The sequence below is a fragment of the Puma concolor genome, chromosome B1, assembly GCF_028749965.1.
Source record: "Puma concolor isolate L17-30 chromosome B1, mPumCon1.1.hap2, whole genome shotgun sequence".
Lineage (NCBI taxonomy): Eukaryota > Metazoa > Chordata > Mammalia > Carnivora > Felidae > Puma > Puma concolor.
In genome coordinates, this window is record NC_141670.1 from 30,943,235 (window position 1) to 30,963,483 (window position 20,249).

The window sequence follows — 20,249 nt, forward strand, 5'->3', positions numbered from 1 at the left end:
GGGGCTCTGCACTGAGCATGGAGTCTGCTTAAGATCCTCTCTCTATCTCCCTGCCCCTCTCCCTTGCTCATGTTCTCTCTCTCTAAAAAAGAAAGAAAGAAAAATACATTTTGGTTTACTTAAAGAATCAATGTTCCTCATTCTAAGAAAACAAATCTTGTTCTATCAAAAGTACAATGACATTTTATTCTATTGCTGCAACTGAATCTTTAAGCTCAGTCTTCTGGAAAGCAAACAAGAAATTGTACAATGTTTGAGGATACTGTATTATATTTTTAGACATAGAAGTTTACGCGTTTGAAAAGCATGGACTTAGTTTGGAATCCCAGCTTCCCCACATAACAGCTGTGTGACTGAGCAAATTAACTTTTCTGATACTCAGTTTCCTCATCTGCTTTATTAGTGGCAAATATTTCTTCCTTATTTAATTTCTCCCCTATTTAATACAGCTGTTGGGAGAATTAAACACTGTACGTAAAAGTCCTGATACAGTATCTGGCACTTGGTGCATGTTAATTCTGTTCCCTTCCCCTTTTCTCAGGAATGGGGGTTCTGAACAGGGGAAATAAGATAGTCATAACTGTCCATGTTCCGGCAACACTGATATTTGCCTAGTTGGCCTCATGTAAGTCAGCCAGGCTTGACTCAGTCTGACCATGTTCCCTTTCACTAGCTGGAAAAAAAAAATAATACTTAGTTATGAATCTTGGATGCCAAAAGAGAGCTAGCACTCACCATTTCATTTACACAATGGAGAGACACCTGCAGCATAGTTTGTAGAACAGAATAGAATTGTTATAAAAAATATCTCCCATGGCAGCAAAGACACTTATAGTTAATGAGCTAATAAATATTGTCAAGTGACCTTTCTCTTGCCAAGTCTTAAATCGTAAAGAGAGGGGGAAGGGAAGGATTAGAACTGCGTATTTGCTACAGAGTTCAAATTCTGGGCTTCTTCTAGCTAACTTTTATTACTATTGACCATATTTTAGGCTTGTCAGGCCACTAATTCTCCATATTGCTGGACACTGCAAGTTCCTTTTAGGCCAGTGTCTGGCAGAAAGCAAAATATTCTTTCTCATCTCAGTAATGGCCCTTGGCCTGTTTGCTTCTCCTTTTGCTGCCAGAGTAGAGGAGGGAGATTGGCCTTCTGTGCTGCAAAATTAGCCATTTTGGTCTCATTTCTCTCCAGAAATTCTTATGGACACTTGTTCTCAATATTCCCTTAAAAATACATAGACTTAGAGTTTCGAATCCTGATACGTCATTCTAAATACCTAGGCTATTTCAATTCCTTTTATTTTCGTTTTAGTACCACAGTTTTATTTATGTGTGTTAAATACATACACATAGCAAATAGCATCACATATCCTTTGGTAATATTAAAGAACATATATGAAGCAAGTTAGTGAGTGCTTCTGACAGAGCAGAGGAGAAAGATAGGTGAGTGGAGATAGAAAGGGGGAAAATGAATTTCTTTATGTAGGTTGGAAATGACCAAAGGCAATGAGCTGATAGGTATGATTAAGTCAACTCCCTGCACCTGAAGTCCAAAATAATAAGTAATGTTTTGAACGCTATTGAGAGAGAATGCTGAATAAGGCAACCATCACATGTTATATGACCAACTGACTGAATATAGGTATTCTACAGAGGAACCTTATTTCTTTGTGTAATACTATTTTATATCAGGCATGCATAGAGATTTCAGTGTTTTCATTTAGAACCAGTACTGACTGATTATGGAGATGGCCAATTCCTGGCATATGAAATTAGTAACAAGATGTAGTTAATCATTTCACACAAGACTAATGTGGACCAACCATCCTTTCTCACCAATTCTTTTTAATCTGATATCACAACTCACCCTTCTTCAATTTCTAAAGACAGCCAGTGTGGTAGTTTAAAAAGATATTCCCTTGGGGCGCCTGGGTGGCGCAGTCGGTTAAGCGTCCGACTTCAACCAGGTCACGATCTCGCGGTCCGTGAGTTCGAGCCCCGCATCAGGCTCTGGGCTGATGGCTCAGAGCCTGGAGCCTGTTTCCGATTCTGTGTCTCCCTCTCTCTCTGCCCCTCCCCCGTTCATGCTCTGTCTCTCTCTGTCCCAAAAATAAATAAACGTTGAAAAAAAAAAATTTTTTTAAAAAGATATTCCCAAAATTTTCCTTCAAGAAGTAGAACCTAATTCCCCTCACCTTGAATATGGGCTGATTTTAGTGATTTCCAATTAACAGAATGTGGTGAAATGATGGTGTTAGACTTCCAAGATTAAGTCACAAAAGGCATTGCGACCTCTTTTTGTTCTCTCTCTTGGACTACTTTCTACTTTGGGGAAAATCAGTGCCATGTTGTGAGTATTCTGAAGTAACCCTATGTAGAGACCCCCTGCCACACAGCTAGGAATGTAGACCTCCTGCCAACAGCCATTGAGGCAACCATCTTGGAAGTGGCTTCTTCAGCCCCAATCAAGCCTTCAGATGATCTCAGTCCTGACTGATTCTGTGTCTTTCCCCTCCTGATAGACCAAGATCCAAAGTTCCCTAGCTAAGCTCCTCCTGAATTTCTTACATACAGAAACTGTGAGATAATATACTCTTGTATTAAGCCATGAAGTTTTTGGCTAATATGTTATGTGGCAAACAATAACTAATGAAGATAGATTGATTATAAAACGTGGTCCTTTAGCTTTTGCGAGGCATACGAGTTCTTTGGCTGTCAGACATTATTTTGATTCCTTTCATGCTTGCTTATGGATTGCAGAATCAGTTTGCTTTGAACACTTTCATTTTTCCCAAAGAAATGGTGAGTTTTCCTTTATTCTTCTTAGAGTTATTTCAGTGCCTATCTTTGACACATAGCAGAAAGAGCATTGTATTTGTGGGTTCCAGCCTTCAGATAGATATCTGTGAAAAGGTGTTACCCCAAAGCAGAATGTGATCCCTGAATATGCCCACTCTTCTTCCCTTGTCTGTCTTCATTCTCCTCCCCACTTGGGACCTCCTTTGAGCTCTCCCTCTCAACTGTCAAGTCCTCCCCATGAAAGAAAGACTAGCTGGGTGCTTTACCTGTGGGATGGTTGGGTTGAGGGCCAGAAACAAGGCAAGAGTAGTCTTTCCTAAGCCTGGAGAAAATGAATTGTCACTTCTAGCATGGAAAAATGAAGACTAGTCAAGGAGGGCCTGGTCCACAAGCAAAACAGGAACAGAAACCTGCCTTCTATCTGAGATATAAGCTTAAGATTTAGCTAATGGGGAAACAGCAGTAAGAACTCTGGTGGCATCAGGATGTCCTGAGTTTCCAATGGCCTCTTTCTTGAAAAGATCCTGTTTCTTCTCTTGTCTTTGGTGAGATCACAGACCCCTTACTTTCCCCCTACCTCAGTCCCTCCTCCTCCACTGGTAGATCTCCACATTTTGGAATGCCTTGGGTTTCATCTTGGACCTTCTTTTTCTATGCAGCCATCTTGAAATAAATCTCTATGGCAACGATCCCAGACCGACGTCTTTGGACCCTCCTCTGGATTCTAGATACATCCTTCATATCTCTAGTTGCTTGTCTAAGAAGCAACACACCCCGCAACAATTCCCACCTCACAATAAATTACTGTTTGTTTCATCAACTACCCAAACCCCAGATCTGGAAGTTATCCTTCATCCTCTCTTTCTCCTAAACTCCCACATTAACTCAGTAGCAACTCCTCTTCGAACTTACTTCCAGATGTAACATTTTCTCTCACTTGGCCTGCTTCCTCTCTTCCTCTCAATGGTCCATTTCCTACATAACTAACCCTAAGCATAAACAATGATTCAAATGATACCTTGTGATTATTTTTGACCATCGTGAGAACAAAATACAAACCTCTCACCCTGCTTTAGGAAGCCCTCCATAATCCATAATCTTTATGAAGCCATACACTCCCTCCTTCCAAATGCACCACCTCCCTTCTGTTCCTCAGACACATCAGACACCTTCCTCCCTTCAGACTTTCACACTTGCTATGACCTGTGCTTGAATTCTCTGCTTCCTGATCATTGCATGTCTGGTTCCTTCTTGACATTCAGTCCTCAATTTTAATACAACCTCCTCAGCTCGGTCATTCCCAGCCAACTTTCTTTTTCTTTCTTTTTTTTTTTTTAATGTGTATTTACTTACATTGGGGGTGGAGGGGCAGAGAGAGAGGGAGACAGAGAGGATCCCAAGCAGGATCCCCACTGTCAGTGCAGAGCCCTGACACAGAGCTGAAACCCAAGAACTGTGTTTTCAACCTGCACCGAAATCAAGAGTCGGACACTTGACTGACTGAGCCACCCAGGCGCCCCTCACAGTCAGCGTTCTAAAATGGCCGGCCAGCCTCTCACCATGTCACCAAATTCCTGCTGTTTGTGTAGCTCCATCAAAAGCATCTTGATTCTTTTCCTGCTTGTTTTATTTTTTGTAATTTTTGTCTTCTTTCATTTGTATGTGGCCTTCACCTCGAACAGTTCTTGGCACAAAGTAAGGGCTCAGTTAATATTCACAAAATACATTAATGAGTGATGGACTGTTCCTAACATGAGCCTCGATAATATTCCCCAACTGTCCCCACTACTAATGCTTTGGTGAAATTCCTTGATGGTTGGCAATCAGCAGCTTGGTAATGAGCAAGGGTTTCTGTCTGATGTGGGGTTTTTTTCCCCTGAGAAAAACACAGTGCCTCATTTCCTGGAGGGCCTGGTGATAGGGCTGACACAGGAGGCTGCCACATGGTATACTGGTATGCACCTGCCTGGAGAACAGAGCTTATATCACCCATTGGAAGAAACAGGGAAGTTATGAAAAGTGACTGGCTGCAGAGGACTTGACATTTTGCCTCAAAGCTCTACGAGGAAACAAAGGCAGAACTGTTGAAAAAACGCACATATTAATCGGCACATCATATACCTCCCCTAAGTAACATTAATTTGAAAGGAAGGAAAAAAATCTCCCAAGATTTTTTTTAGAGCTGAACACCGGGTACTTTTGCTTTGTGAGGCGCAGCAGGTCAGATTCCCACTACGTGTGCCAGCCAAAACCCTTGCGTGTGGTGCATCCGTACCAATACCTCAAGGTTAAGTTAACAGCCACAGCAGAAGAGATAAACAAGCATGTTTCTTATTTACAGTTATGTTTACACTTTTAGCTTCCAGGCAACTTAATTATTTGATTTTAATGCACACGTCCCTGTTAGGAGTTATCAGCACCTGACAAAACGGACTCAGCCTAATGTCCTGGTTTTAAAGCACAGCATGTCAAGCAAAAAGAATGATACAAATATTTCAGTCTGTTTTCTTTAAACATATGAGAACAAGGTTCCAGAGAGCTTACATCACTTCTCCGAAGTTCTGTTAAGTCCACAGCTGAGACAAAGTAGAACACATGTTATAGAAATGTAAACACACTTTAACTTACCCCTTAACATATTAAAAGTGAAGCCCTAAATTCAAGCCAGTAATTTTGAAATTAGGAACATTCAATTCAATTAATGGAGGGGCTTTCTCCACCTCATGTATCAGCTCCTTTTGTGGCCGAGAGTTTGGTTTATATATATACACATATAGATATGTGTATATATATATATATGTATATATATATATATATGTATACACACACATATCTATATGTGTATATATCGCATATATATCGTCGCCTGCCTTTTTCTGTGAACTTGATTTTAAATTTAATAGTCACTAAATTACAATGTTAGCTAAGCTGTTTTTTTCTCCTATGCCTTAGTTTTCAATCTGAGAAAGAGTTGATGATGACTGTAAAACATTTAACAGACATAAGATCACACGCAGTGATATTTTAATGCAAAGCTTTTCCAGGGACTGGCAAAAGTTACAAACGGTAAACTATTCCAATGGCTTAAATAACTTCCACCCATGTTTTTTGTAGCCCAGCTCTCTAAGGAACACTGACATTACGTACCAAAACTATGAGCTATCAAGACGATATAAAAAATGCCAAGTTGCTTTACGCAGAGGTGTTTTAACTAGGGAGATGGCTGGAGAGATCAAAGGCTAAATATAAAGTCAATTTTTAAGTGCTATCCATACATTAAAGAACTTTAATTGCTTAGCCTACTTTTTAAAGGTTGTCAGTGTTTAACAGTAGTTTCTTTGCCCAGGAGAAAAGGAAAGGAGGGGAGAGGAAGGGATAGAAGGTGAAACAGAAGAAAACAGTAAAAAAACAAAAAACAAAAAACCACAAAGATTAGCTAGCCTTTTTTGCTCACCCAAGCAATTAAAGAGACATCTTAAGAGAATGCAAAATAAAGACATCGGCTCTTGAAGCTGAGGTGACCGTGATATCTGGCTTCCAGAAGCTGGACATTAATATCACCACTGTCGGTGGCAATACCAGAGTTTCTATAAGCGGGTTAGTAGCAATTGTCCTGCTGGAAGCAGCAGCCTGGAGCTTGTCTTGCAGCCCCATCTGCACAGCAAGCACAATACTTTTACCTTAGATTGTATCGTTCTTTGGGTGGCCTTGGGACATTGATAAAAATCAGAGGGATGAAAGTGTCTCTTGCACACAGGCACCTCACCTTTCACCCCTGCCAATGCCGTGTCAGTACACGTGTACCCCTTACATACTTTTCAGAATGGAGAGACAATGAGTGCAGAAGCCAACGAGATGAAGTCACGCTCCTCTCTTATTAGAACTGGAAAGGATTTAAGAAATCAAGACTGCAATCAGAAGGTCACACAAGGAGCTGAACAAAATGTTGATAATTACTGAATCTGGGTGACTGAGAGGCGGAGGTTTTACGACGGCATTCTCACTAACTTATGTAGATTTGAAAACGTTCGTAATGGGGGCGCCTGGGTGGCGCAGTCGGTTAAGCGTCCGACTTCAGCCAGGTCACCATCTCGCGGTCCGTGAGTTCGAGCCCCGCGTCAGGCTCTGGGCTGATGGCTCAGAGCCTGGAGCCTGTTTCCGATTCTGTGTCTCCCTCTCTCTGCCCCTCCCCTGTTCATGCTCTGTCTCTCTCTGTCCCAAAAATAAATGAACGTTGAAAAAAAAAATTAAAAAAACCATTCGTAATGAAAAATGAAGGAGAGAGAAGGAGGTGGAAAAGGTGACAGAAGGAGGGAAGGAAGGTGAGTAAGCCAAGACTCGCCTTCTGACCCTACCTTTCACCCACGTCTCTCTCTTCTGCAGAAATTGTCCCACCAATGACCTCAGCTCTTGGGAACCAAGGAGCTCCTTCAGACAGGGTTGGCAATGAGGGCCTGGATCTATCCAAAGGTAGACAATCAGCTGTGAAGTCAGAACGCCCCATGCTTCGGTCCTCCGTCGATCTTCCCTGTGCCACTAGAAAGAAAAACCCAGCACGTCTGCCTCCCACCTACACAGCTTCATCACAGACAAGTAGATGGGGGCTTATTTTATGGGTTCTATTTGCAATCATTGTATAGACACTTTTATATTTTGAAAATTCTTCACTACTCAGCAGGTCCAGAAGTGCATGTCAGCTCTTCATATGCCAAATGAACAACCTGCCTCTTCGGGTGCCAAGTTCAGAAAGAATTTAGAAGGAAAATTAAGGGAGCTTGACTTAATGAGTAGGGGAGTTAGCTCTTCATGACAAATGGAAATTAGTAGACCGACCTACTCATATTCCACCCCACGTGTTGTTTTTCTCTCTGCCACTAAGCACTTCTCTGGCCATACATAGGCTGGAAAACTACTGGGAATGTTGATGAGGTCCCTGGGAAGTAATTTTGTATAAGGTCCAATCAACTCACCAGAAGGGTCCTAAGGACCTGCTACATGCCACGAACTATGCTATGTGCTGGAAATAAGATATAAACGATGCCGAGAAGGTCAAAGTCAAGTGGATACGGTTAAGAAAGGAATCACCAATGAAAATACACTGATACATGTATCCCTAGGTGTTTACACAGAGAAATCACATGAAGACAGAAAAGGCTAAGAAAAGGACATGGCATTATGAATTGAGGGATGGGGGGGGGGGGTTGGGCACCTGCTGATAGTGTGAAAAGGGAGAGCACTGCAGGAAGAAGGAACAGAATGTACCAAGTCTCAGACCACCTGCAGTGTGGAGCATGCACACGCAACTCACTGGGGGAAACAGTCTTTGAGCAAAATTATTATGTACCTTCTGTATTCATAAGCTAGGTGCGAGGGGCAGATATCAATAGGAACTGAAAGTGGTCCCTGCAATGTCTGCTCGGGATGGCCGGTGAGGGTCTCTCCTGGACCCAGGCTGGGGGTCAGGAGGCAGAAAGGGCTCGTCTCAGGCTCTGGGCAAGAGTATCTCACACTCAGGGAAGTTAAAGCTCCTCAGGGTGGGGATTTAGGAGCAGAAGGAACAAGTAAAGGCAAGATAAGCCTTAGGAAAAAATTGCAGCAAAGTCTAGCTCTGGTGGCCCTTTCTTTGTTCATTTCTTTGGATCCTCCTAGATCCCTTCTTTCCTCAAATCCGCTTCTTGACCACCCTCCCCGCCCCCACAAACACACACACTCACCAAAGACCTCGTGGACAACTTTAGTCCTAGATTGCCTTTCCCAGAAATGACCCTTACTCCAGAACTCAGTCCCTTCTCCCCAAAGTGTGCCGTCCCTTCAACTCCAGGGACCTCAATCTCATGCTAAAAGGAAAATGAGCAAAGTGAATAGTAGGATTTGAATGATTAAGATCCTCTCAAATCTCTCTGGGGACTAGTCTTTTCCTGTTTAAATAGCACTGTTTAACTCAAATTATACATGGTATTTCAGGCAGTGTGGAAGGGGTGTTCTAGGGAGGGACTTGTTTCCGTGGTCCTTGGAGCCCACACCGCCCACTCCAAGCTCCAAGTGTAAACTTGGCGTCGGGGGAAAGAAAGAAAAAGAGGAAACAGCTCTCCCACCTGAGCGAGGAGTCAGCCTCTCTATTCTCTGTCCTGGATCTATTCCGCCAGTTTATGAGGAGCCCGGGGCTGCCCTGGGCTAAGCTGTGTCTCTCCGTGAAGGCCAAGAGCCTGTGCAAGACGGGAGAGAGCCGCCCGGCAGCAGGGGAAACACGGCTCTGGGACCCGGGTCTGCCCCGACCAGTTCTCGGCCCCTGCAGCCCAGGGGTGAGTGCCATTCAGCCAGGCACTCACATAAGCCCAGTGCCTTCCATAAGGGGCTTCGTAACCGCCCCCCTCCATTCCCCCGCTCCTAAACCTCACTTAATCACCTAGTTCCTTCCCCAGGTGACCATGTGTTCCACATGTTCAGGGGAACCTGATCCAAACTCTAGCATCCCCTCTGCTGCCCACCGGGCACAGCTCCTGCCCTCTTGTGATTTTTTTTTTAATGTTTATTTATTTTTAAGAGAGAGAGAGAGAGCACCAGCAGAGGAGGGACAGGGAGAGAGGGAGACTGAGGATCCGAAGCAGGCTGTGTGCTGTGAGCACAGCCCGAAGCGGGACTCGAACCCACAAACCGTGAGATCACCACCCGAGCTGAAATCAAGAGTCTGACACCTAACCGGCCGAGCCACCCAGGCACCCCGGTCTCTGTGATTCTTGTAGACATTTGATCAGGACTTCCTGGCACGCCTTGGATCCTCAGGCCCCTGTCGGTGCTGCAAGGAATCCTGTCTCTTCCGGGATGCAGCCCTAACAAAGCCATCTCTGGCTCAAATCCACCCCAGCTGGGCCTCCCCTGAGCAGAGAATTTTTCTTTTGGAAACTGCATTGCCAGGTTTTCCTCGGAGCCGGGGGTTCAACATCCACTGATGAGGCTGGCCTGGATCCTCGGTGGCTGTTCCGTGGCTCCTGCCGCCTGGGTGAGGCATCGCTGGGGTCGGGCTCCAGCAGCTGGGTGTGGAATAACCCCCAGCCTCACCACCACAAGAGGCAGCTGTGACCAAAAAGCCTGCCAAACTGGAGGGATCGGGAGTCTGGAATGTTTTCACCTCTTTGTTTCTCTAGTTTCAGGAAAAGAGACACAAGTAATCTCGAGGGGGGAAGGGAATCTTATCGGCTGGAGAGAACTCAAGGAAACCTCAGCTGTTTCGCAGGCTCACTCGTTTATTTGCTATGCAGTCACCCTGATAGCCCCCACTGGGCTCCCTTCCCTTCCCTGTAAACAACTGGCGCTAATTAAACTCGTTCTCTTGGATGAAGGTATATAACCTTGGAGAGTCCATAAAAAATGGCTTCACTCTTAAGACTTCAAAAAGCGCGTGGTCCCTTTGTCAGGCCCTAGACAAGGTTAATTTATGTCGTCGCTATCTTACTCTGAAGGACTCTAGTTACTTCACATCTGTTCTCTGTCTAATCTTTGTAGGAACATTGCGGTGGTCTTGGCAGCTCAATGCATCCAGTGGTCTCTTAACCGTTTCCTGCCCAAAATGTCCAGGCGTTCAGATTTGATTTTCTCTCCCCCCTTGCCCCCATAAAAGCTTTCAATTTCCTCTCAGCCGGTGTCCTGACTGCTTCATGTTCTCTGACTCCAGCACGGAGGGACTGTCCTGCTCCCCAGACTGGCTGACTTCAAGTACAGACTGGGAAGCCCCGCAGGAGGAGAAGGCAATCCATATTGCATTTTCAAAATGGAGAGAAAAGATGACATGAGACGGGAAATTATGCAAGAAAACATGGATGGTAGAGAAGACTGTTTTTCAATCTGTGGTTGCAATTAGAATTTTTTTTAGAATTGTTTTAAATTAATTAGAATAAAAATATCAGAGTATATTACATTAAGGCATTCTTTGGTAAAAACATTTGCTTTAGGGGTGGGTGTGTGTGTGTGTGTGTGTGTGTGTGTTCTGGGTCGGAATTCAAAATTCACTCCTTCCTGTGGGTGCCTGGGTGGCTCAGTCAGTTAAGCATCCGACTTCGGCTCACATCATGATCTCATGGTTCGTGAGTTCGAGCCCCATGTCAGCCTCTGTGCTGACAGCTCGGAGCCTGGAGCCTGCTTCAGATTCTGTGTCTCCCTCTGTCTGCCCCTCCCTCACTCACACTCTGTTTCTGTCTCTCTCTCCCTCAAATATAAATAAACATTAAAAAAAATTAAATTCACTCCTTCCTATAAGTTGTAGTCAAAATAGTTTGAAAGGCTGGTGTGGCACCTTTGGAGCTGTCTTAGCTCTACAACATTACTGTCCTCCACCAAGGTGACTATGAACCAATCCGTTATCTTCTCCAAGTCTTTTTTCTCCTCTTCAAATGGGGAATAATAGTAGGCACCCTACTGACCTCACAGGGTGGTTGAGAGGCCCTCATAAAATAAAATGTTATGAGCTCTAGACCAAAGTTCTATGCCACTCAAAATCTGCTCCACAGACTGGAAGGGGCTCCACAAAAGATTCTAGGTATGGTACTGGATGGAAACCTGGGGCTTGGGCTTGGCTTCAGTGCCTCACACATTGTTTAATTTATTCAAAGTATTTATGGGATGCTTGCAGTGCATTGAGGACTATTTTAAACTTTTCTTTTTTTTTTTTTTTTTTTTTTTTAGAGACAGTAAGAGAGCGTGCATGTGAGCAGGGGAGGGGCAGAAGCAGAGAGAGAGAAAGAGAGAGTCTCAAGCAGGCTCCATGCCCAGCACAGAGCCCACTGCAGGGCTCTCTCACGACTGTGAGATCATGACCTGAGCCAAAATCAAGAGTCAAAGGCTTAACCAGCTGAGCCAGCCAGGCACCCTGGGAACTATTTTAGTGTCAGGGGATAAACAGTCCAAGTCTTTGCCTTCACAGGCTTGTGTTCTAGTGTGGGTTGAGCCAAATAAAAATAACAATAATAATAAAGAAATAAAGAAGAAGAAATAAAAAGATAGTGTATGATTTGATGTTAAATTGTGTGGGGAAAAGTAAAATGGTCTACTAGTAGGCCAGTGCATTTGTTACTAAGATTATCTAAGACCCACTGCAAGTTTTTTTTAGCAAGTTTTGGTGGCCAAAAATGTTGGAAAATCTCTGTGCAGTGGTGTTACTTTGAAGTAATGTGCTATGTAAGACACCCAAAGACCCTTTTGTGAATGATACCTTCTCATGCTCTCCCCTGAGAGCTTTCTGGGGTGAACAACCTGGGACATCTCTCAGTTACATCACCATCAGTTTTAATAAAACTAGGCTCTAAAGTAACAGGAAGGTCTTCATGTCTAGAAGAGAAGTAAACACATGGAATTTGTTATCTGAACTAGTTGTAAAGCCAAAACACAGACAAGTTCAAGACAGGTTTAGATAAATACCTAGGCAGTAAATGCTTAATGGCATTCAACATTTTCCAAAGACCTTGTGCTAAGGAATCCTAAGAGCCTGTGGGTGCTCTTGGCTCCTTTGTGCCAAGCCATGTATTTACTAATCATTATCATCAATACCGGGTTAACTACTGCCTTATGACTTAAGTCCCAGGCCTCAAGCTTTTATGATAATTTTTAGCAGCAAGGGCCAAATCAGCAGACCACAGATGTTGAGCATTGACTGTGAAGCAGTAAAACAGCCAGGGGACTGGGGCTGAGAAACCTGGATGTTCATTCTAGCTTCCAGTTTTAACAAGTCAGTTCATATTTCTGAGACTCATGTTCTCCTTTGCACAAATATTTAGTCTTGATGAACTTTGAGGCCCCACTCAGTGTAGGAAAAACAAAACTAAAAAAAAAAAAAAAAAAAAAAATCCCAACGTGAGACTGTCATGAGATCCTATCCTTATCTGGGGAGAAACCAACATGCTGTGGCCATGATGCTTTTATGAGGTAATGATATGCTTGTGAATAAGCCATGCTCAAAGATCTGACCCTCACTCTTACACACTCAATGCCTTAAATTTGTCAGCACGATGGCAAGTGAAACTGCTTCTCAAAGGGAGTGCGTACACATTAACCCAACTAGCCAAAATTTATATGTAAGCGAGAAATTCAAATTTTTACTAAACAAACAAACAAAACAAAGCATTTCTTTTTCTGGTCCTATGGTCTAGAGCAAGGTCAATAAGCAATGACTTGTGGGCCAGCTCTGACACCTGTTTTTGTAAGTAAAGGCTGTATTGGGAGTACAGCCACGGCCATTGGTTTTCACATCATCTGTGGTTGCTTTTGCACCACAGCAGCAGAACTGTGTAGTTGCAACAGAGACACTATGGCCTGCAAAGCCTCAAGTATCTGCAATCTTGCCGCTTACAGAAAAAGTTTACCAAACCCTGGATGCGAATATTTTTGTCAATACAACTAATATATTCTCTCCTTAAAGAACTAAACTAAACCACAGTGAGAAGTTGGCTTAGTGAGCACAAGCACAGAATAAGTGGGCTTCCTTGCGTGATATTAAGGAGTAAATTGTCAGCTAAGAAAGAATAAGACACAGTTACCTACTAGAGGGGGCATCTGGCCAAGGGAACCATAATAATAAAAACCACTGGACAAGTTTGTCCTTTGGGCTATGTTTGAATGGACACTGCCCATATTTGCCTCTTTCTGTCTTTTGTTATTGTGCCTCCATTGCTGAAGCATCCCCATCAGACCAATATTTTATGTAGCATGAACAAAATGGGCTGTATTTTCTCCCTCAGTGAGCCCAACTCCACACAGTGACACATCTGAATGAAACCCAGACATGGCTCCAAAGCCATGGAGGGTAATATAGCTACGACCTCAAGGTGCTCTCGAATGGTGGTAAAGGGTGGCTACTCTTGGCAACATGGCAAACGTCTGAAAATCATCTTTAGCTCTCTCACCAATGGTACACTTCAAAATCATTCTCCTTCTTTAAAATTCTACTGTATGTATGTGGTTTCCATCTTAAAGGTCTCCTCATCACACTGACAGGCTGCCTTTCTCATTTTGCATTTTATTTCTCTGTATATTGTCATGCATTTTCTTATATACATTAACTTAATTTCCTCTAGCTATGTTATTCGTGGCTCACCAATATTCCATGGTGAAGCAAGAAGAGAAAAGAAAAGAAGAAAAGGGAGAGAAGGAGGGAGGTGTGGAAGGAAAAAAGAAACAGAAGAAATTTCCTAATTTCTAAGCCTTATCCCTGCCATATTTCAATATGTAAATTGTTATGTGTCAAATTGTACCTTCCTCAAAAAAAGGTATGTTGAAGTCCTAATTACCAGTGTCTGGGAATGTCACCTTATTTCAAAACAGAGTGGTTGTGGACATAATTAGTGAAGATGAGGTCATATTGGAGTTGGGTGGGCCCCTAATCCAATATGGCCAGCATCCTTATAAGAAGAGGAGAGACAGACAAGATGAGTGTTGTGTGATGACAGAGGCAGAGCCTGGGGGGTGCAGCTACAATCCAACCAATGCCAAAGATTGTTGGCAAACACCAGAAGCTAGAGAGAGCCAAGGAAGGACTCCCCTACAGGTTTCAGAGCCGGCGTGGCTCTACTGAAATCTTGATTTTACACTTCTGGCTTCCAAGGCTATAAGAGAACACATATCCATTGTTTTCAGCCATCTGGTTTGTGGTATTTTGTTACAGCAGCCCCAGCAAACTAATACATAGATATATTGAATCAAGTTTTGTAGTTCAGTGAAAGACTGAGCACCTCTAATAAATTTCAGGGCACTGATTTTATAGCTGAACCCATTTCTCTTTTTCCAGTTGTGTAGAGCTCCTCAGGTTTGGCCCCATTTATTACACGTGGGAGGGCAGACATTTTGCTGTAAGAATCATTTATCTCCTGTCTTCCTCAACAAATGTTTTTTAGAAAACTTTTGCACAAACACTGTGTCTTTTGCAAAAGTACGTTTACTAAAAAGATGAGGGCAAGTACCTTAGACATTTCTAACACACACAGAGTTCTCTCTTCCATGGGCGTGCAGTGGGTTGAGAGACCAAAACATTTGCCCTTCCCCCAAGGCTCTTCTTTTCTATGACTGTGATTTACTGCACTCCCCATTAATCTTAGTATCTGAAACCAGCCCAAATGCTCCTCCTCCAAATCAGACACAACCCACGTAGATCAACATCCTGTACAAACCATGGCAACTCATGCAGGTTCTGTCTCAGTCACTGGTAAACAGCAGTGCTGATGATGACAGGACTCTTTGGCTTTTCAAGCCATAAACTTAGCTCAAGAATTTTGATTCATAGCTGGATACAAAATACAGTGTGAACGTTGATTAGCAGGTGGTCCCATCAGGTAGATGAATTGCTTACACTTTCTCCATAGTTATTCACAGTTCATTTTCCCTTCAGAATTTTTTGGTAAAAGCTTGGAGCTCTAACGTGTTTGGGTTTTAGATTCTGGAAGGAATGCAGTGGAATTTTTTGGCACTCTCTCTTGAGTGATTTATGTACTGCTCCCATTGGATAATTTGTTTTACGCATGTGTGACAGGGCTGGTGCTGGACTTCTGCTTTGGAAACGTTTGTTTCAAATTTGCATGTGGCGGCCTTTCTGGACCTTGCAGCTTTACATGTGCATGAAGAAATCCTTCCCCGGGAGACATTTACACTGCGTCCTGAGGGAAAATATCCTGAGATCTTTCTGCTTTTTTCAGTGGGACGAATCGTTAAGAAGCAAGGAGTAGAAACATTGATTTTAAGATTGGCAGGGAAAATACCCAGCTAAAATAACTTGGAAATATGTTGGAATTTCTTTCGGGAACATGATGTATAGAGGAACGATAATTAAAACAAGAGTCCCTGAGGCCTCCAGTAAGCCTCAAAGCAGCAAGCTCTGCTAAGGCGTCTGGTTAGAGTCTCTCTTTGATGATGGTAGATGACTAGTGACTCTTCCACTTCTGAGAAGGAGCATTGCCCTCGTTAAGCACAACAGGGATGGCAAACAAATCATCTCCATCGCCCTGAAGGTAGTAGTGTTGAAGTCTCAGCCCTCTTGAAATAACTCCTGTCAGGCCATCCTCTAGGACAGTGGCAAACTAGCTAGATTCATAAAGATGAGCATCACTCACGATGTCCTAGAACTGAGAATAGGAAGATGGTAGAGATATTTTGCTGGGACGTAGACAAGCTATTGCCTCTATTCCATGTGCCAGCCCTGTCAGTGCATAAGATGATGTAGTCTCAATCTTTCATCATGAGTTGGGAACCAGGCAGGGTGAAGGGTCAAGGTTACCTTGCAATATTCAGAATACTGGTGCTTATAGGAGTCACGTCTGGCAACATGGTTTGTCAGCAGGAACCTTGGATTCACACAGAAGAATGAGCCTGACTCATTGATATCTTTCTTAATTAGGGTAACAAATGATTTTGTAGTGGTCAGTCACCATGCTTGGTGCCATGAAAGAGAAACAATACCCAGATCCACCTTAATAAAGGCAAAGATTAATCCGGGTGTTCTGCAAAAGGGCATGTGTCAATTAAGGTCCATGAAGCAGACAGATGACGCATTAAAAAGAGTTTGACCGAAGAGTTGAATGAAGAAACAAGGCTAAGGGAGGCATCAGCGGATGTTGAAACGCTAGGGGAAAGTGCCGGCATAAACCTGTCACCACTTGAGCCTGAAAAGACACAGGGAAGGAGCGGCATTGCTGGAGCCTAGAGAGTTAAAGCAATGGAGCAATGGAAAGGGCACAAGTCTTTTTCCCACAGACAGTGAAGGCACTGCCAGACTGCTGTAGATTGGGAGAAGTCTTCTGCAGGCGCCATTTGTTAGCCCAAACTCAGGGAAGCCCTGGGCCAGGGTGCCCCAGAGATGCCATCTGTAGCAGGCACGCTCCTTAGGCAGAGAGCAGAACAGAGAAGAGTAGGTTTGGATCTGGGCATGAGGAGGAGGCAAACAAAAAGTAATTTTTGGCACGGGCACCTAAAAATGAAATAAGCCTCTCCTTTGTATAAGGTTGTAACCAAAGCTTATCGAGGGGTGAATCACTTTCGTTCTGTATAGGGTCACTTATGTGATTCCCTCCCTTCACCACCCCTCCCCCATCACATATGCTACTCTATTATCTTTGTAAATGTAGGGCAAATAGGATTTTTTTTTTTTTTTTTGCTAGGAAGAGGGGAGAATGATATGGAAACTTACTGTTGCCAAAAATATCTTGGACACCAAGTAAACCTTGGTAGGAGAATGTTGGTTTCCAGAGAGGACATGGACAAAAGGACTGGATGCCTCCCAAAGGGGAGCTAACCAAGAGGACAGGAGGTAACTGGGCTGGTGACAAAGGCTGAAAACAGTACTTCCTGGAGGTTTCTCTACAAGAGCTGATTTCTGTACCATGAGTAGCTGATATAGAAGACTTTCCAGATCTAGCTGATTAGAGCCAGCAATATGCTTGATGAACAATGGCTGGGTGTGGGAATGTGAATCAGAAAGTCTTGCTCTTGGCACCTAATGCAAGGCCCTGCTGGGACCTAGACTAGCAAGGGTATCCCAGCGACAATGGACAAACACTCATCAAACTGGCATAACCTGTCTCCAGCTACAAGCACAAGTGGAATCAAGAAATAACAGCCATTGTGAGCTGACCAGACTCTGGTTCTCCCTCCACTACATGTGCACCCAAAGCTGGAGAAGAGGCCCATTGTCTCAGCTCTAAAAAGCCTACAAGATTTACACAGAGAAGAACACAAGAAGGTCAACAAATGTGTATTGGGTGCCAGAGGATTTGGAGGTGGGAGAGTGTTGTGGATGGTCACGGAAGACTCATGGAGGTTGGGACTGGAGCTGAGCCCAACAGGATGAAGGCTCTTCAGGGAGGCAGAGGGAAATGTTAGGAGAAAGTCACATTCCAAGCAAAGGTTCCCTCGGTGGGAATGCATAAGACATGCTGGGAAGATGGTGAGTAACTCATCTGTCTGGAGAAGAGTGCGCTGAGCACGCCTGAGCTGGAAGAGGTGATGAAAGCAGTATTTAAAGAAAATCATTCTGGCCGTAGGGTGCCAGATGGATTGCACTGGGGAGCAACTGGAGGTATGGACACAAGTTAGGAAAACTATTCTAGTTAGGAAATAGTTCAGGCATGAAGTGATGGGGGCTCAGGCTACAGTTAAGACAGTGGGAATGGCAGGACAGGGCAGACTCAAGAGGCATTAGTCAGGGATGATTAACAGGCCTTGGTGACTAACTGGAAGTAGAGGGGGGAGCTGAGGAGAGGAGGAACCAATGATGAACATGAGGTCTGCAGCCTTAGTGACTCAGAAAATGATGGTGTTATAAAGAGATAATGGCAAATTAGCCAGGAGTGGGGCACAAGGCTAATAATTCAATGAAATAACTATAATGAACTTAAGATTTTAGTAAATTATTTGGGATGATATTCATTGGAGATATTCTTCTGCAGAAAACACTTCACATAGGCTCAAAAGCTCATGAAATGTCACTATTGTCCACCATTTCCCCAAATCTAAAACCCAAGAATCATCTTCATCAATTCTTTTTCCATTATTCCCCAAATCAGTCTTCAAATTCTATTAATTTTACTTTTATTAAATCTGCCTACTTTCTCCAATCCCATACTCTTTACCTCAGTTTAGACCACAATCATTTTTCACCTAGATTTCGGCAATTATTTCCCAAACCGCGTCCTGTCCCTCCAGTCACTTTCCACAAAGAAGCCAGAATGTTCTTTCTAAATAAAAAAATCTGATCCTGCCACCTGCTGATGACACACCTCTGGTGGTTCCCTTGGGAGAGAGCCTTCAAAAAACAATAATCTTACAGCTGGCACCTATTTCATTCCTTGCCCTCATCTCTCATCATCTCATGTCTCACATTCTATGTCCCAACCATATTGAGTTACTTACATTTCTTGAATGTGCCATGCTCTCTCTCACTTCCAACCTTGCACATGATGGCCCCCTCTGTTTAAAATATCTTGCTTCTTTCACATTGCATCATTCTTGACATTACATGTCAAAATATCCCTGCTTCAGGTAGCCTTTGCTGACTTCATAAGGCCGATCTAGGTAACTCTTTTTTGTTTCCTCAATATTTTATTCATCTCTCTACAACAGCTTATATCACTGTGTAGAGTTCATTCCTTATTTACTTATCTGACTCCCATTCTAGATCTATGTGCCTATCTACAAGAAAACATTTGTTTAATGAATGAATGAATAAAGCAAAAGAAACATGGTTCTGTTGGTATTTAAATCAATTCAACAAACTGGCATGAAGTACCTACTATTTGCCATGTGCTATGCTGGAGGTTGAAAATACAATGGAGAATACACTTCTCTAAACAAGAAATGCACAATCTACTATTTTAGAGTCAGTGAGAAGTTAGAAAATACATTGCACAATGAGTGTTTACTAATACTGAAATCAAACACTGAAATGGAAAAAGCCCATACTTTAAACTCAGGCTGAGGTTCAAATTTGTTCTCCAGTTTTCATATGGCCTTGAACAAAATGCTGGCCTGTTAAGCCCCAGTCCTTTTATCTATAATGAGGCTATAAATCCTATTTTAGATCTTATTGTGATTAAATAGCAACTCCTGGGGCACCTGGATGGCTCAGTCAGTTGAGTGTGGGACTCTTGATTTTGGCTCAGGTCATGATCCCAAGGTGGCTGGATCGAGCCCTGTGTCAGGCTCTATGCTGAGCATGGAGCTTGCTTGGGATTCTCTCTCTCTCTCTCTCTCTCTCTCTCTCTCTCCCTCCTGCCCTCCCTCCCTCTGCCCCTCTCCCCCACTTGCCCTCTCTGTCTCTAAAATAAAAAATATTCAAAAATTTTTAAAAATGTTTAAATAACAACATCTGGGCATCATACAGTAGATGTTCAATAAATGTTACTCCCTGCCCATTCTATGTATTACTATTGTATTTGTGCTTTCATGTATTTGAAACTTAAGGCATCTTTGGATATATCTTATTAAAATATAATAATGAGCAAGGTGTGGGGATTTAGGCAGAATTTAATCCCTGAAAGGGGTTCAGATTTTTCCTGAGGACTTTTGTTAGGAAAGAAGGAAAAGGTCTCTGAGATAGGGGGTAACACTGTTGGAGAAGACAGAAGGGTCCAGAAATTGAGACAAGGATACTGAGACTGTTTCTCCAGCTTTGCAATGGACATGCAGAGGAAGGAGAACTGGGGTTTGACCAGCATGACATTGGCCTACCCACTTGAAAACCACTTATAGCTCAAAAGTCCAATACTGTTCCATTCACAGCTCCAACACGTTTTCTCCTTCCACCCAGTCCAAAAGGACATCAGTGTGACTCTCTCCATCAGTCACAGCAACAGCAGAACAAGGGCTGAAGTTGCAGCCTTGCCTCCAGCCAACTATCTACCTTCACAGTATCTTTTTTTTTTTCTTTTTCTCATCCATCAGCTAGTTTTCTGCCACTCAATGATTGGCAATTTGAGATC

General features: G+C 43.2%; 2 long non-coding RNA genes across 3 annotated transcripts in view; one reads left to right on the forward strand and one right to left on the reverse strand.

Annotated features, from left to right (window-relative positions):
- Positions 1–20,249, reverse strand: part of LOC147581538 (uncharacterized) — a 229,043-nt gene that overhangs the window by 89,157 nt on the left and 119,637 nt on the right. The gene's annotated exons all lie outside the window — the stretch shown is intronic.
- On the forward strand, positions 2,301–10,709 carry LOC147581540 (uncharacterized). The gene is made up of 4 exons (XR_015250010.1): positions 2,301–2,350; positions 6,622–6,744; positions 7,183–7,392; positions 10,472–10,709. It is a non-coding gene; the product is annotated as an uncharacterized LOC147581540 (long non-coding RNA).